Below are 6,292 nucleotides of genomic sequence, written 5' to 3'. Positions count from 1 at the left end.
GTGTGCCTTAGGGTTGCCATAAGTCAGAAATGACTTGAAGGCACACAGTGACAACAAATGTCCTAAACCCCAAGTGGACTTAAGCTGTTTTGAGGGCCAGCTACAGGTCCAGGAGCTCTGGCTTGCCCATGCTAGCCTGTGTATTGATACTGAGCCTGTTTGCTGTTGTCCTTTCATAACCCGGTACTCACTGGATAGTAATTTGAAGTTTCTCAACTACAGGGCCCCAGATCTGAGCCCTGAAGTCCAGCTGCTAAGCCAACAACCTGCCCAGTTCCCACTTCTCTCTGTTGGGTAATTCGACGCCCACAAAAGTATGCATGCTATTAAAACAATAATCTAGGATAAGCTCTTCAAAGAAAGCGAAAGAAAGAGCCAGGGGCGGAACGGAGAAAGAGAATCTGATTTGGATGAAGTAACAACCAGCCCCTAACATTCCTCGGGGACTTAAACCTTAAGTAAATGGGATTACCCGTTTGATAACCATCGTTTCATTTCATGCCATCCAAATCTTGGCGCATCTACACTGGTTTATGCATGGATTGATTAATTGCATTTCTAGGTTGTACCAAGAGAACTATGGTGTCCTTGATGTTATCTGAATGTGCAACTGGATTTGTTTAGTGCAGCAGAAAAATAAAAAGTGATGTGGGAAATAGGTTGTTGCGCAGTTGGAAATATAGGCTTTAATCAGGAACAAGGTGATGCTTAAATAGGTGTGGAAAAGATAAAGAAACAGAGAAATAACAAGTGACTAGCATTAGAGCCACAATACCCAAAAGGCACCAGATCCAGCATGGCATAGTGGTTTGAGTGCGGCTGAGTTATGACTCTGGAGACCAGAGTTCGATTCCCAGCTCAGCCATGAAACCCACTGGGTGACCTTGGGCAAGGTACTTACTCTCAGCCTCAAGGAAAGGCAATGGCAAACCTTCCTTGAGCAAATCTTGACAAGAAAACCTCTAAAGCCACTTATGGCCTTAGGGTCACCATAAATCAGAAATGGCTTGAAGGCATACAACAAGAACAAACTCTAAACATACCAGATCCTGTTTGGTCTTGTATGGGTCAGCCCTGTTTAGTACTTGTATGGGAGAACGCCAAGGAATCCCAGGTGCTGTAGTCTATGTTTCAGAGGAAGGCTCTGAGCACTCTTTGCTTAAGAAAACCTTCTGAAATTCATGGGGTCATCATAATACCATAAGGGTTTTTTTTTTTTTAAAGAATCATATTTAGTTCTCCATTTCTTAGCTTGTTCTATACTTTTTTGAATAAAAAAGCCGCGCATAACGGCTTTGCTCGCATCCCATACTGTAGTTAATTTAGTTTCTTTATGCAGGTTTTCTTTAAAATAAAAATTCAAGAATTCTTTGGCCTGGTTTATTATATCTGAGTTTTTTAACAAATTTTTGTCCAACCTCCAAAATCTATCTTTCCTGTCTTTATACCATTGAAGAGTAACTGGGTTGTGATCCGAGATTTTCTTTGCAAGGATATCAGCTTCCTTCACATTTTTGGCAAGATCATGGGATATCAATATCATGTCAATTCTGGATAAAGATTTTTGAGAATCCGAATAATATGTAAATCGTTTAGCCGATTCATTTTGTTGTCTCCAAATATCACACAGGTTCAGCGATTCTATTAAATTAAAAAAAGTTTTTGGCAGCTTTCCTTGCTTTTCTCTAATTTTCTTATTTGGGTGATCTCTATCTTTGAAGGGATTAACCACCCCATTCCAGTCCCCCATTATGATATGAGATTCATACCCCAAATTTATAATTTTTTCCTTCAGCTTTTCATAAAAAGCAGCTTTATTATCCAACGGCGCATATAATCCAATCATAAGTATTTTCCTCCCATTTTGTATTATTTCCACAGCAACAAATCTTCCTTCAGTATCTGACTAAAAGACCTTGGGAATGAGCCAAAAAAAAAAAAAAATTCCATACATTCTTTCCAAGTTGTAAAAAGATCTAGAAAGGGAAATCATAGATCATTTTGCCACAGCCGGATGGTCAGTGTCCAAGTTGTCCTTCCAAAAAACCAGCTTGGTGCAAAGCTGGAACAAAATAATGTATATTGTTATTGACATAATCAATAAAAACAGACCAATCTTCAAATAATTTATTATGTTTATCACATGAAGTTGATCAGGAGTTTATCCCATGAATATCCCAGAAAAATACTGTAATTACCCAAAATGATTTCACACGGCATCGCATGAAACCTGCCATTAAAGTAGTCACACAGAAGCATTAATGTGCATCTTTTTACTTTTGGGATTTCAGTGACAATGCATTTCCAATATCGCATATTTGTTTATTTGTGCAATTGCATGTGATATTCATCCCTGCAATTTTTGCTTTATTTGTGGGATGCTTTAAATGTGCATTAATCTCTCTTTAATGCCAGAATTAGCCCCAGTGTGATAAACTAGTGTGTGTCTTTTATTTTTTGCCCGGATCTGTTCTAGAAGGAATAGGAAAGTTTTTCTGACAACCATGTGTCCCAGACCTTTCTCCACCAGTTTTCAAGTAACAAATTCCCCATCTTCCAGCATCTTGCAATTTTAGTTCTAGATGCAGAGATTAGGAATATGATGAGGCTCATGTGTTTTAGATAACCATTGGCTTTGCTGAAGACTGATAACAATAATAAGGCCAGACAAAATTTCACTGGTTGTCTTATAATGTCGGATACCTGGCTTCATCTTCCAGTGGCCACCTTACCCTACCAGTCCTAATGGGTACCAGCTAGCACTGCATTGGTCTGCACTCCTTGGTCCCTTTCATGGTGGCCCTGGTATTATTATTATTATTATTATTATTAATTTTTATTTATAAAGCGCTGTAAATGTACACAGCGCTGTACATACAATCTTATTAATTAGACAGTTCCCAGAGTGACCAGAGCAGTTTCTGTTTGGAAACAGAAACCAGATTGAAACCTGAGAGTCGAACAGATCAAGAAAGTCTGGTTCAACCAGGATTGCACTGGTGTGTTACTGGAGTGGTTTTCTGCCAAATGCTGTTGGGATGGTGATTTTGTTAAAATATTAAGGGGTTTTAGGGTACTGCCCCTCAGGAGGCAGGGGATGTACCCCTCAATATGTCGGATGACCTATTTGGAGTATGAAGAAGAGCCCTGCTGGGTCAGAAAAAAGATCACTGCTTAAAGGGTAATCTGACGCATTTCTGCTCAGAAATAAGTTGCACTGAATTTAGGGTGCATCTGCACTGTAGAAATAATACAGTTTGATGCCACGTTAAGTGCAGTAGCTCCATCCTATGGAACCCTGAGATTTGTAGGTTTACAAGGTCTTCAGCCTTTTCTGCCCAAGAGTGCTGGTGGCTTATAAAACTACAAATCCCAGGACTGTGTAGGAGGGAACCAAGGCAGTTAAAGTGGTGTCAAGCTGCATTATTTCTTAAGTAAGTTGGATTGCATTGTGGGTGTGCGTGCATTGTGTGTTGTCATTTCTGGTTTATGGTGACCCTGTTTCCTTGGCAAGATTTGTTCAGGGAATGTTTGCTCCTTTGTATTGATGATTTTTTTAATGCCTGTTGTTCAATCCAAGAAAAAGATTTCTGGATAATCCTTTTTTGCTTTTAGTAACATCTTGAGAAAAATCTATGAGAACTGCTGTGGGAAAATGTCTTGGTGGTAATTTCTGGTCTTGCCGAGGGCTACTGACAGTGAGTTCATATGCTCTGCTGCGTCACCCAACTCATAAATGTCGTACTAGGGCTAATCGTGAAGGATCTATTTCCTGGTTTGGGTGATAAAATTCTTATAATGCAAAGGGATCTCGTAGCACCTTTGAGACTCATTGAGCAAAACAGGTGGAAGCATACACTTTATTCATAGAGTCAGTCTCCTTCCTTGGAGGCACAAAGTAAAGTTATTCTTAGAGCATGATAAGGCTTCTTGATTTTGAGCAAACCTAGCGGTGTGCCATTCCTTTGCCATGTTTTTTTTTTTAAAAGAAGAAGGTCCCATTGAAACTTTCCCGGAGAGCCACTGTACCCTCCAACTGCCCCACTTTGTCAGGGACAGTCCCTACTAAGCCTGGGGTCCCACTTTTTAAATTGCTTTTCATAAAATCATAGCGCTGGAAGAGACCTTATCATACGGGGGAAATCGGGGGTTATCGCTGAAATCCCGAAAGTAAAAAGATGTGCGTTAATGCTTCTTTGTGACCACTTTAATGGCAGGTTTTGTGTGACATTGTGTGAAATCATTTCACGTAATTATGTGATTTTCCCAGGATATTCATGGAATAAACTCCCCATCTTCTTCATGTGATAAACTCCCATGTTAAATCAATCTATCGCTGAATGTGAATGCGAAGTGGATTAAACTGAATCGGGTGGGTAAATCAAAGGCTCGAATAGTGTGAACGTCTATTCAGCGCTAAATCATGTCATCGATTCAACTCCAAAAATGATTTATTTTGTAGTGGGAACAAGGCCCTCATTTAAGGGGTATTCCTTAAAACCCTTATGAAATTCACAGGGTCGCCATAAGTTGGCAGGCAACATGGAGGAGACGACAACTCCTAGAATTCCCCACGTTGTGGCTCCACTCTGGTGCCGCAATAAACTACCATTCCCAGAATCCTATAGCATGGTGCCACGGTGGCTAAAGTGGTCTTAAACCAGATTATTTCTGCAGCTCGGATGCAAATTGTGGAATGTGACTTGATTCCTCAAGCTGTGTAGTTAGATCTCTTACTTGCACTGGGGGTGGAAAGAAAGCATTTCAGATGCTCTTGATTCCAAGGACTGTTCAATAGCAATAAGTGGTGATTCGATAGCAATCATTTGGAGACTCCTGGCAGGCAGTGTCTTTTACAAACCATCCTGATTTTAGAGCTTGGAAATGCTTTGGCATATTATGCATGCACTAGGTTTATCACCTATGTGATGAATTTTGCATTTTTAGATTGCATCTCGGCCATGTTCACATGGAATAGCAGAGACCAGGGTTGTTGCCTTCTAGTCGTTTCCAACTTATGGCAGCCCTAAGGCGAAACTATCATGGGGTTTTCTTTGCTAGATTTGTTTAGAGGAGGTTTGCCATTGCCATCCTCTGAGACTGAGAGCATGTCAGTTGCCCAAAGTCACCCAGTGGCTTTCATGGCCAAGCTGAGAATCGAACCCTAGTCTCCAGAGTTGAGTCTGACACTCAAACCACTATGCGACACTGTCTGTCTGTGACATCAGAATGAATTAATTCTGCATTGTGGCAACAGCTTAGGTCAAGACTCTCCCAGGCTCTGAGATTTCAGCATCAGAAAGTGAGATCTAGCATCGAATGCTTGTGGTGCCATAGGGGCAGCCCCAGGGGAAGTTACGGAGGTGCAAGGGAAAGGCCCCCAAAAGGTCATTAAGCATAATGCTTAAAGATGCATCAGTTGCACAGAGTCCGCCATCCAAACAAAAATGACCAACTTTAACAACGAAGGAATGCACACACATACACTTTTCAAGTCAATGCTCTTGCCTTGAGATTCCTTGCTTATGCCCTGAGAACCAGAGAAGAGAGGCTAGTTCCAGAGGATTGGGAATCCTAGATATAGATCAGGATGAAAACTGTAGAGTGAGGTCCCAAGAGCCAGTGTGGCGTAGTGGTTTGAGTCGTGGAGGCCAGGGTTCGAATCCCAGCTCGGCCATGGAAGCCCACTATGTGACCTTGGGCAAGTCACACTCTCTCAGCCTCAGAGGTGATGGCAATGGCAAACTGCCTCTGAATACACTTGCCATAAATTTGAAACAACCAGAAGGCACACAACAACAACCCTGATCTCTACTACTCCATATGAACATGGCCAAGATGCAATCTAAACATGCAAAATTCATCACATAGGTGATAAACCTAGTGCATGGATCATATGACAAAACATTTAAATCAAGGCTCCTCTGACCACTGGCAACAACTGCATGATGGGCTTTGTAGTCCATGTGGCAATGGGGAAATCCCAGACAACTAAAGTGACAAAGAGTGGTGCCAGTTACAAAATGCCTCCCTCCCAGGGGGTCCACCTCTGTATCCCTCACCGAAATGGTGACCAGAGTACAAGTAACACAACCAGGCCAAAGATCCGAAAGACTAGCATTGCCATTAAGGAGTTTATTCCCTTTCTAATGCTGAGGAATGCATCTACACTGCAGAATTAAAGCAGTTTGACACCGCTTTAACTGCCATAGCTCCATCCTATGGTATCCTGGGATTTGTAGTTTGTCCTCTGACAGAGAAGGCTAAATATCTCACAAAACTACAAATCCTA

The sequence above is a fragment of the Sceloporus occidentalis genome, unplaced genomic scaffold (assembly GCF_023333645.1).
Source record: "Sceloporus occidentalis isolate IW3139 unplaced genomic scaffold, rSceOcc1.0.p SCAF_2, whole genome shotgun sequence".
Classification (NCBI taxonomy): Eukaryota; Metazoa; Chordata; class Lepidosauria; order Squamata; family Phrynosomatidae; genus Sceloporus; species Sceloporus occidentalis.
The sequence above is the reverse complement of the archived record's forward strand: the minus strand, read 5'-3'. Positions refer to the sequence as shown.